Source organism: Ailuropoda melanoleuca, chromosome 10 (assembly GCF_002007445.2).
Source record: "Ailuropoda melanoleuca isolate Jingjing chromosome 10, ASM200744v2, whole genome shotgun sequence".
Taxonomy (NCBI): Eukaryota; Metazoa; Chordata; class Mammalia; order Carnivora; family Ursidae; genus Ailuropoda; species Ailuropoda melanoleuca.
Genome location: NC_048227.1, coordinates 17814157 through 17826705, shown reverse-complemented (window position 1 = coordinate 17826705; position 12549 = coordinate 17814157). Strand labels below are relative to the sequence as shown.

General features: G+C 38.3%; 1 protein-coding gene across 3 annotated transcripts in view; it reads left to right on the top strand.

The window, feature by feature from the left end:
• IL21R (interleukin 21 receptor) overlaps positions 1-12549 on the top strand; it is a 34537-nt gene that overhangs the window by 4396 nt on the left and 17592 nt on the right. The window contains exon 2 of one of the 3 annotated variants that reach the window (XM_034670221.1): positions 1597-1699. The exons of the other annotated variants lie outside the window; for them this stretch is intronic. The gene's annotated coding sequence lies outside the window, so the exon portion shown is untranslated. The remainder of the gene's footprint in view (positions 1-1596; positions 1700-12549) is intronic. 3 annotated transcript variants of the gene reach the window in all.

Below are 12549 nucleotides of genomic sequence, written 5' to 3'. Positions count from 1 at the left end.
AGTTTCTGTGTGACCCTGGGCAACCCACCGTCCCTCTCTGAAAGTTCCTTGTTACTAATGTGATGACAGCAGTTACGATCGCTCAGACCCTGGGAGCCGAGGGTGTTGCTTCGGGTGGAGGGAAGTTCCTGGGGACTGTGATGGAGCTGATGAGGAAACTGAGGTCTCTCAGGGGCCGCCCGCGGACCTGCTCCTTCTATGACTGGACCCAGCAAATCTTTTTTTTTTTTTTTAAGATTTTATTTATTTTTTTGAGAGAGAGAGTGAGAACAAGTGGTAGGGAGGGGCAGAAGGAAAGAGAGAAGGAGACTGCCTGCTGAGCAGGGAGCCCGATGCAGGGCTCATCCCAGGACCCGGAGATCATGACCTGAGCTGAAGGCAGACACTTAACCGACTGCACTCTAGGACCCGCTCCATGCACTAGGGATACTTTCCTTTGTGAACGAAACAGACAAATTTCCCAGCCTCTGGGAACTTATGTTCCGTGATGGAGAAAGGTCATAAACACAAAAACAAAAACACTTACTAAACTAATTCTTTTTTTTTAATGATTTTTTATTATATTATGTTAGCCACCATACAGTACATCCCCGGTTTCCGATATAAAGTTCGATGATTGATTAGTTGCGTATAACACCCAGTGCACCATGCAATACGTGCCCTCCTTACTACCCATCACCAGTCTATCCCATTCCCCCACCCCCCTCCCCTCTGAAGACCTCAGTTTGTTTCTCATAGTCCAATTACTAAACTAATTCTAATGTCACAACTGCGAGGAAGGAAACAAAGATATGTGTGGCCCAAAGAATTGCAGGGGACACGTGGTGATTGCCTCTTCGAGGAAGCAACATAGAACTTGAAACCAGAGGATGAGAAAACAAAGAAGCATGAGGAAAAATGTTCTAGACAGAGGGAATGGCATGTGCAAAGGCCCTGCGGTGGAGGGGGAAAGATGGAGCCCTGGAGCTTTTATCCTTATCAAGTATGTCAAGATTCTCAGTGCACCAAATTTAAGAAGGAGGAGTAAAAAAAAAAATTACCTTGACTTTTGGAGTGAAGAGTCTGCATGGGTTTTAACATTGAGGGTAGGCTTCAAAATCCATTATGATCGAAAGCATTCCCTTTCATTTAGTCACTCATGTAACAGAAGCTTTGAGCATCTACGGTGTGTCAGGTGCTGGTTAACCACTGGCGATTCAGCAGTAACCAAGAGACACATAGTCCCCGCCAGGCTGCTGCTCAGAATGTCACTGAAAACAGCGTGAGCAGTGTGCTCTGGTGGAGGGATGGACCCCAGAGGAAAGAGTGACTCATACTCTTTGGAGAGGTTGAAGACTGACAGAGGAGACGTCATTCGAACTGGATTTTGAAGACCGAGTGGGAGGCTGACAGTCCACCGCGGACCGTAGAGAGTTCTGGTGGCTGAAAGAACACGTGCTAAGGTGTGGAATAGGGGTGAGCATCCATTGGGGAAGCTGTCGGGCATCTGGTATACCCGGAGTCCAGGATGGATACTGGAGGTCAGAGGGTATCTTAGGGGGCAGATCCTGAAATGTCTTGAATGCTGGGCTAAGGAATTTGGGGTCTTCTCTGAAGGGCAATGGGGAGCCATGGAGTGACACAGCTGCCATGAGGACTGGGTTGGAGGTGCCTCAGCTGGACGCTGGAGAGATCAGGGAGGAGACCAGCAGGAGGGCAGGTACAGAAGTCCCAGAAGACCAGGGATAAACTGGGAGCCCTTTCTTCTGGGTTCCCTTTTGGGAAGTCCCTCAGTCTTGACACTTCCCCTTCTGGCGACCTATCGGCTCTTGTTTCTGGCATGGCTGGGGAGTCCCTCTTCACCCACCTCATTTCATCTTGGTCCCTGTGGGAAACGGGCCATTTTGCTTTTACTGCACTCCTGCCTTAACTTTCACTTTCAAGCCCCAATCCCCGCCCAAGCCCCGCTGGAGATGATGATTGACCTGAGACACTCAACAATCTTGTTCCTGAATCATCGTGAGGGAAAGAAGACACAGGGTAACCAAAGCTTGGGTTCTTTCCAGTTTGGGTGGTTGTAAATGATGTTGCTGTGAACACCTCGGCACACGTCTGCTTGGGTACAGATGTACATATTTCTCTTTGATGCGTAGCCTGGAAGTGGGATTCTATTCTGCAAAAGTGTTCCAAAGCGGTCGTATCAAATTGCATGGACAACAGGACACTGAGTAGAGATTGAGAGTGTGGGTTACTTTGCATCCTTTTCGAGCACTGAATTGTCTTTCATTTTAGCCTTTCTGAGTTGATATGTCATGAGATCACACAGAGCAAATTTGCATTTTCTTGATGAGTCATGCTTTTAAGTACATTTTACTATGCTTATTGGCCATTTGGATGTCTTCTTTGGTGAAATGTCTCGTTAAGCTTTTTGTCCATTTTTTCAAAATTGAGTTTTGTGTTGATTATTGTTGTTTTGTAGGATCTCTTTATATATGCTGGATACTGATATATATATATATATAACAGATCTATAAATTTTATATATATTACATATATTAAATTCAATTATATAAAATATGGGGATTATATACAATTATATAAAAGAAACGTACAGTTATAGATGTATAGAAACCGATATAATCTCTTCTCATTTCAGTTTCTTTTCCATCTTCTTAGTGTTTTGGTGGACAAAAATTCTTAATTTTAATGAGGTTCAATCTATCAGTCTTTTTCTTTACAGCTCAAGCTTTCTATGTGCCGTTTAGGAAGCGTCATCTGCCCTAAGGTCATGAAAATATTATCCTCTGTTTTCTTCCAGAAGCTTTATTGTTTTACCTCTGACATTAGCTCTACAAAATATCTGGTTTATTTTTATGTGTGATGTGAAGTGGAGGGTCATGGTTTATTTTTTCCCGTATGAATATCCAATTAATCTACCACCACTTTTTTTTAAATCACGCTTTCTCCATGACTTTGCGGTAGTGCCTTTGTTGAAGATCAAGTGACGATAAAAGTGAGTCTATTTCTGTCCTCAGTTCTTTTCCAGTTTATTTTTCTTTGCGATAATGCCATGTTAATCTTCGTGATTGTCGAAACTCTTCCCAGTTCTTTGCATTTCTATATAAATTTTCTCACAGCTTGTCAGTTTCCACCAAAGGAAATCTTCCTGGGGATTCTCTCGAAACTTGAGACTTCATTGAAACTTTAGTTCTGTCTGGGGAGAACAGACATCTTTAAGCTACGAAAATTTCTAATTCATGAATGTGTATGTCCCTCTATCTGTCTCTTTAAAAATTTATCTTACGAATATCTTATAGGTTTCCGTGTAGAGGTCCCATGCATCTTTCATTAGAGTTCATTACAGTGTTTGATTTTTTATGCTAATGCAAATTGTATAATTTGTAAGTGTTTCTGTTTGTTCTTGGTATATAGAAATCCAATAGATTTTCTTCACACTGCACTAACTTTGCTAACACACTCTTTCAAGCTGGAGTTCCAGATATAGGGAGAAATAGCTGCCAAACCCAGTTCACTTCAACTGACCACCAGTTAGGGGACTTCCTATCTTCGCTTTTATAATGTTTGCGGACCCCCTCACCTGCTAATCTCACGAACACAGGCAGAGCATGCCAGCTGGAGACTTCAGAAACAAGTAAATATTTTTTTCTCCTCTTCACAAGTTTTGCAGGGACAATACACAATAGTACAGTATTGTTAAGTGTGGGCACATTGCTGTACAGCCGATCTCTGAAACTTTTTCACAACTGAAATTTCATACCCATTGAACCACTCCCCATTACTCCCTCCCTCCATCCCCTGAAAACCACCATTCTACTTTCTGTTTCTATGAGTTTGATGACTTCAGATCTGTCATGTAAGTGAAATCCTGTAGTATTTGGTTTATTTCACATAGCATAAAGTCCTCAAAGTTCATTCATGTTGTAGCATTCTTTCTTTTTAAGGCTAAATAATCTTCCGCTGTATGCATGTACCACGTTTTCTTCATTCATCGGTTGGTAAATTTAGGTTGCTTACACATCTCGACTGATGAGACTAAAGCTGCAGTGAATGTTGGTGTGCAAATATCTTTGGGATCCTGTTTCCAATTCTTTTGGATATCCACCCAGAAGTGTTATCCAGAAACTGCTGGATAACATGGTAGTTCTCTTTTTAATTTTGGGAAGAACCTCCATACTGTCTCTCACCGTGTCTGCACCATTGAATAATTCCACGAACAGTGTGTAAGGGATACAGGTTTTCCACATTCTCACCAATACAATAGCCATCCTTACAGGTGTGAAGTAATAACAAATTGTGGTTTTTGATTTGCATGTCCCTGATGATTAGTGACGTTGAGCATCTTTTCATACACCTGTTGGCCATTTGCTCAATCTTCTCTGGAGAAATATGTATTCAAGACCTTTACCTATTTTTCTTTTTATTTATTTATTTTTAATTTAAATATAATTAATTAATTAACATACAGTGTATTACTAGTTTCAGGGGTAGAGTTCAGTGATTCATCAGTTGCATGTAACACCCAGCGCTCATTGCATCAAGTGCCCTCCTGAATGCCCGTCACCCAGTTACCCCATCCCCCCACTCACCTCCCCCTCCAGCAACCCTCAGTTTTTTCCTATAGTTAAGAGCCTCTTGTGGTTTGTCTCCCTCTCTGATTTTTGTCTTCTTTTATTTTCCCCTCTCTTCTTCTATGTTCATCTGTTTTGTTTCTTAAATTCCACATGAGTGAAATCATATAATTGTCTTTCTCTTATTTTGCCTAGCATGATACTCTCTAGTTCCATCCACATCATTGCAAGTGGTAAGATTTCCTTCTCTTTGATGGCTGAGTCATATGCTATTGTCTATATACAACACATCTGCTTTATCCACTCATCTGTCGATGCACATCTGGGCTCTCCTTTACCCATTTTTCAACCAGGCTATTTGTTCTGTTTTGTTGCTGGGTTGTAGGAGTTCTTCATATCTTCTGAATATATTCAATATACCATTGGCAAAGACTTTTGTATCATTTTGTAGGTTGTCCTTTCACCCTATTGACTGTTTCCTGTGCTGTGCAGGGGGTCTTAATGTAGGCTTGTTTGTCTATGTTTGCTTTATTGTCTTGCCAAGCCCGATGTTCTGAAGTTTTCCCTTATGTTTTCTTCTAGAAGTTTTATAGTTTCAAGTCTTACATTTAGGTCTTTAATCCATTTTAAGTTAATTTTTTTGTATGATGTAAGAGTCCATGCTCATTCTTCTTCATGTGCACATCCAGGTTTCCCAACACCATCTGAAAACACTGTCCTTTCTTCACTGACCATGTATGCAAAGATTTATTTCTGGGCTCTCTGTTTTGCTCCATTGGTTTCTATGTCTGTTTTTATGCCAATGCCTACTTCGTCTGTCTTTGCACCAAGAGCTATATGTCTGTCTTTATGTCAATGCCCACTGTGATTACTGTAGCTTGGTAACATGTTTTGAAATCAAGAAGTGTGAGGTCTGTAGCTTTGTTTCTCATTGTCAAAGATTGCTTTGGTTATTCAGATTCCTTTGAGATTCTATGTGAATTTTAGGATTTTTTTCCTATTTCTTGCAAAAAAAAAATGTCATTGGGATCCTGACAGAAACTGCGTTGAATCTGTAGATTGCTTTGGACATCTTAATAATATCGCATCTTCCAATCCATGAACATGGGATGTCTTTCCATTTACTTGTACCCTCTCTTGATTTCTTTTAGCAATGTTTTGTAGTTTTCAGAATACAAGTCTTACACTTCCTTGGTTAAGTTTATTCCTAAGTATTTTATTCTTTTTGATGCTGTTATAAATATTGTTTTAATTCTCTTTCAAATTGTTCATTGTTCCTGTATAGAAATGCAACCGATTTTTGAATGTTGATTTTATATCATTCTACTTTGCTGAATCTGTTTATTAGCCCAACAGTTTTGTGTGTGTGTGTGTGTGTGTAANATGTGTGTGTGTGTGTGTGTGTGTGTGTGTGTAATCTTTAGGATTTTCTCTATATAGGGTCATGTCAGCTATGAACAGAGATAATTTTACTTCTTCCTTTCCAATTTGATTACCTTTTACTTATTTTTTATATTGCCTAATTGCTTTGACTAGGAGTTGTAGTACTGTGTTAGATAGAAGTGGTGAGAGTGGGCATTTTTGCTTTGTTCCTGACCTTAAAGAAAAAGCTATCAGTTTACCATTGAGTAAGAGGTTAGCTGTGGGCTTCCATATATGACCTTTATTGTGTTAAGGTAATTTCCTTCTATTTCTAGTTTGCTAAATGTCTTTATCATGAAAAGATGGTTAATTTTGTCAAATGCCTTTTCTGCATCAATGGAAATGATTGTGTGATTTTTGTCTTTTGCTCTGTTAATGTGGTCTGTTTTTGGATGCTGAACCATCGTTGCATCTCAGGGACAAATCCCCACTTGGCCATGGTGTATAATTATTTTAATGTGTGGTTGAATTCAGTTTGTTAGTGTCTTGTCAAGGATTTTTGCATCAATATTCATCAGGGATATTGGTTTGGAGTTTTCTTTGTCTGCTTTTGGTATCAGGGTAATGCTGTCCTCATAAAATGAGTTTGGAAATGTTCTCTTATCTTCAATTTTTTTTGGAAGAGTTTGAAAAGGATTGTCATTAATTCTTCTTTAAATGTTTGGTAGAATTCAGCAGTGAAGTCATCTGGTCCTGGGCTTTTCTTTTTTGGGAGAGTTTTGATTACCAAATCGATCTGCTCACTATTTATAGGTCTGTTCAGATTTTGTATTTCTTCATAATTCAGTGTTGGTAGGTTGTATGTTTCTAGGCATTTATCCATTTTTTCTACATTTTTGAGCTTGTTGGTGTATAATTAACCATAGTAGTCTCTTACAATCATTTTATTTCTGTGGCATCAGTTGTAACGTCTTCTCTTTCTTTTTTGACTTTAGTTATTTGAGTCTTATTTTTCTTACTCTAGCTAAGGGTTTCTCAATTTTGTTGATCCTCAGAAGTACAACAGATTTTTATATTGGTCTCATATTCAGTTTCCTTGCTTAACAATTATTATTCTAATAGGTGCTCAATTCTTGTATCATTCCAATCCTTATAATTTTCTAATTTTTATAAATTATTTATTTTTCTTACCTTATTGCATTGACTAGGACCTGCAGTATGAGACATTCTTGTCTTTTTCCTGCCCACAGGGATATAGTGTTCAGTATGTGAACATTATGGATAATGTTAGTTGTTCATATTATGTGCACGTGTGTGTGTGTGTGCGTGCGCGCACGCTTCTTATCAGATCAAAGAAGACTCCTTGTATTCCTGGTTTTCTGAGTGTTTTAAAAATGATGACTGGGTGTTTCAGTTTCTTAAATGTGTTTTCTGTATCTATTAAATTATCATATAAATTTTCCTTTTTAATTTGTTAATGTGATGAAATAGATTACTGATTTTCAAATGCTGAACTAACCCTGCATCCCTGAAATAAACCTCATGTGATAATGATGTCTATCTACTTTTGTATATATCATTACATTCAATTTGTTAATATTTTGTTTAGGACTTTTGTACGTATATTTATGAGAATGAGTGACCCATAATTTTACTTTCTTTTAATGTCAAGTTTTGATACAAAGTTACATCTTTCATTCCAGTGTTTAGTTCACTTACATTTGATAAAAGTATTGATATGTTTGGGTTTAAGTCTACCATCTTGCTCTTTGTTTTCCTTTTGTCTATTTTTTTATTCCTTTCTTTCTTCTTTGTTTCATTTTTAAGAAGAAGAAAGTTTAAAAATTATTATTCTGTTTCCTGTCTGTTATATTTTCTGTTATAATTCTTTTAGTGCTTATCTTGAGATTACAATGTGCATACTTGATTTTTTTTTTTGTCTACCTTATATTGGTACTTTTATAACTTCCCAGACAATACAGTGACCTTTAACTTTATTCATTCCTTCTTACCTTTGGGCTATCATGATAATGTATTTTAATTTTGCATACAGTTTAAACTTCATAAGACATTGTCATTATTATTACTTTAAGCAATTATTATTCATTTATATTTATAATATTCTCTATTGCTTTTTATTCCTTCCTATATTACCTTGCTTCCCATCTGGTGTTTTCTTTCACCCAAAAAACTCATTAATATATCTTTTGATGTAGTCTACTAGTGACAAATTCTCTCAGCTTTTTTTGGGGGGGGGTCTGAAAAATATGTTTATTTTGCCTCTATTTAAAAAATTGTAATTAAGATCTAATTCACATACCATACAATTCACTTTTTACAAGTGTACAATTAAGTGGTTTTTAGTATATTCACAAAGTGGTGTGACTCTAACCACTAATCTACTCTCTGTCTCTATGGATCTGCCTATTCTAGAAATTTCATATAAATGGAGTCATAAAATATGTAGATTTTGTGTCTGGCTTCTTTACCTTAGCATAAATTTTCAAGGTGCTTCTGTGTTGAAGCATATGTCGGTATGCTTCACTCATCTCTATGGCTGAATGACATTCTCCTCTATGGATGCTCTGTCCATTCAATTGGTGGACATTGGGGCTGTTTCCTGTTTGGAGCTATTATGAATAATGCTGCTGTAAATATTCATGTAGAGTTTTTTTTTTTTAATGGACATATGTTTTCAATTATTTTCACTGAATACCTAGGAGTCAAATTGCTCGGTCATACAGTAACACTATATTAATTTTTTGAGAAACTACAGCACTCTTTCCCATAGCAAATGCACCATTTGATATTCCCATCAGCGATGTATAAGGATTCCGGAACTCTATATCTTCATCCACTTTTTATTTTTCTGTTTTTAAAGTAGCCATCTAGTGGGTTGGAAGTGGTCTTTATCTGCATTTCCCTAATGAGTGGGGAGGGAGATGACAAGCATCTTCCCATGTGTTTATTGGTCATGAGTATATCTTCTTTGGAGAAATTTCTATTCAAATATTTTGCACATTTAAAAATTGGATTGTCTTTAAATCTTGAGTTTTAAGAGTTCTTTATTATTCTGATACTAGACCTCTTACAAATACATAATTAAAAATATTTTTTCTCATTCTGCATATTGCCTCTTTACTTTCTTGGTAGTGTCTTTTGATGCATGAAAGTTTTAAATTTTGAAATAGTCCAATGTATTTATTTTTTCTTTGGTACTTGTGCTTTTGATGTCGTTTCTAAGAAACTGCTGTGTGATACAAGGTCACAAAGAGTTAGATCTGTATTTTATTTTTAAAACTTACTATTTCTACCTCTTACAGCTAGGTCTTTGATCCATTTTGAGTTAACCTTTTTTTGGTAAGATTTTATTTATTTATTTGACAGAGAGACAGCCAGCGAGAGAGGGAACACAAGCAGGGGGAGTGGGAGAGGAAGAAACAGGCTCCCAGCGGAGAAGCCTGATGTGGGGCCCGATCCCAGAACTCCGGGATCACGCCCTGAGCTGAAGGCAGACGCTTAACGACTGCACCACCCAGGCGCCCCATTGAGTTAACTTTTGTATATGGTGTGAGATGGGAGTCCAATACCATTCTGTTGCATGTGGATATCAAATTGTCCCAGCAACACTGGTTTTAAAGACTACTTCCCCTCGCCCCCATCAAATTATCTTGGCACCATTGTCAAATTTCAATTTAACATAAATGTGGAAATGTTGACTTTGGGTTTGACTTCATTGATCTATCTACAGGTTCGTATCACACCGTGTTGATCAGTGTAGCTTTGTAGTAGGCTTTGAAATGGAGAAGTCTGAGTCCTCCAACTTTGTTCTTCTTTTTCAATATTATTTTGTTTATTCTGTCCCCTTACATCTCCATATGAGTTTTAGGATCAGCTTTTTTAACTTCTGCAAAAGAGCCAGCTGGGCTTTTGATAGGAATCACTTTGAATCTGTACATCATTTGGGGAAGACATCCTAACAATACTGAGTCTTCCAATCCATGAACATGGGATTGGGGTTGGCTTCCATTTATTTGGGACTTCTGTCATTCTTTCAACAATGTTTAGCAGTTTTCAGTGCACACCTCTTACCCTTTGTTAAGTTTCTATTTTATTCTTTTTGATATTATTGTAAATGAAATTACTTTCTTTTTTTGAAAAGCTGTTCTTTTTAAGATTTTATTTATTTATTTATCAGAGAGAGAGAGCATGCACAAGCAGGGGGAGCAGTAGGCAGGAGAAGTAGGCTCCCCACTGAGCAAGGAGCCCGATGCAGGACTCAATCCCAGGACCCGGGGATCATGTCCTGAGCTGAAGCCAGACACTTAACTTACTGAGCCACCCAGGCACCCCAAAATTGCTCTCTTAAATCCATGTTCAGATTGCTCATTCCTGTTGTACAAAGATACAATTGATTTTGCGTATTGATCTTGTGTCCTGCAACCTTGCCAAACTCACTTATTAGGCCTAATAGTTTTTGTTTGTTTTGTTTCATTGTGGCTTTCTGGTGTGGATTCTTTAGAATGTATAGACAAGGCCATGTCATCTGCAAACAGAAACGCTTTACTTCTTCCTTTCCAATGAGGATGACTTTTATTTCTTTTTTTTGCCGAATTGTCTTGGCTAGAACCTCCAGAACGGTGTTTAATAGAAATCATGAGAGTGGAGTTGTTCTCGTCCCTCTATGTTCCCAACACATATATGTTGAACCTTTTCACAATATATATCTCTTTTGCTCTTTTTGGTATTTTTATACATTTTTTCCTTTGCTTCAGTCTGAGTATTCTCTATTGCAGCTCAGCAATCCGCTCTTCTAATGTTACTAATCTGTTGCTAAATCCATGCATTTCTTATAAATTTCAGTTATTGAATTTTTTAGTACTAGGATTTCTACTTTTAAATAAATTGCATATTTCTGGTGAAATTCTTCAGCATACTCACCTGACTATTTTAAAATCATCTTAGATAATGCCACTTTCTGAATCCTCCAGGTTTGGCTTGTCAATTTGATTGAATGCTGGATGTTGTGCATGGAAACTACAGAGGCTTTGGGTGAAGCTGACTTTTTCCAGATAGGTTCTAGTTTTCTTCTAGCAGACATAGAGCATAAAAGCAGATCATCTCGGTGCAGTTATGCCTAACTGGGTCTGAGTTTTCCTTATTCCTAAAGTATATTTTTCCTGAATAACTGGGTATTTACCGGGGCCCATCTTCCTTGCCAGGGCTTGAACTCCAATTCTCCCCTCGCTGTTGTAAAACTACAAAATCTCTTTCTTGGTTTTTAAGCCTGTTGCCAGATTCTTTCTGCTAGGTTTCTTGGTATGGGATGCATTTGCAATGACTTGACACATGACTTGAAGGGAAATTGCATGCAGAATTTCAGGACATTTTCTTCTCTCTGGAACCCCGGCCTCTCAAGTACCATCTAACTTAATCATTCTCTCATGTCCTCTATTTTTTTTTTTTTTCTCCTGCTTCTTAGTTGTTCTCAATTCCTAGCAGGGGGTTCAGTCTGATACCAGCTACTCCACCGTAGCCAGAAGTGGAAGTCCGCCTTCACATTTTATTTTAGAAACATAAGATTAACTGACATTACAAATTTAATGTAACAGTTTGGTCATACAAAATGATACATTGAATAATATAATCAACAGCCATGGTAGCTTTGCTCAGTTTCCCCAAACTGTTGAGAACCCTGACTACTCCCCCAATCACCTCCCTTCCTTTTCTACCCTATTCAAAATTTTGATTTTTTTTTTATCATCCCCTTAAATTTCTCTATGCTTCCAGGGCACGTGTACGTTCACCTAAACAACATACAGACCTGTTTTACACAGTGTTAAGTGTGACATAGATGGTCTTTATTTGATTTTATTTTCACTATGCATCTTGTTTTTGAGAGTCATTTGCTTTGCTGTGTGAAACTATGATTCATTTTCACATGGAGTGATTACACAATTGATCTTTCCATTCTCTTGTTGATGGATATTTAGGTCGTTTCCACTGTTCACCATTAAAATCAACACTGCTATAAACATCTCCGCGTAAGCTTCTGACACATACGTGCCGGGGTTTCGTCACCAGTGTACATGGGAGGCAAACAGCTGGGACGTAATGCAGACACCTGCTCGAATTCAGCAGACCACGCCCAACTCTTTTCCAGCCACTAATTTACATTTCCACGAGCCGTGAATGAGTGTTCCCATGACGCCACGTCCTCCGCAACATGGGATGTTGTCAGACTTTTAGTTTTTGCCAATTGAGTAAAATTAAAATGGTATGTCATTGTGGTTTTAATTTGCATTTCTTTGTTGGCTGTGAATTCAGCACTTTGGGTTCTCTGGAGAACCCACTTCAGTCTGACTTCCTACCTCCAAGCTTCTTCACTTCCCTAGAATCTCCTGAAATCCGGCTTTTGGTCTGGACGACCGCAACCCCTGAAATCGTTGCTGGGCACTGGAGCCTGGCAGATAAACACCTCTCCCCAGCTCCATTCCATCTGGGACTGTGCCGGAGTGCTTCAGCAGCAATGATGTGTTTAGTGCTGCCAGCAAGCCTGCAGCAAAGAGCCATGACCCCCGTTGTATAGAGAGAATCAGAGGGGTTAGGAACTTGCCCA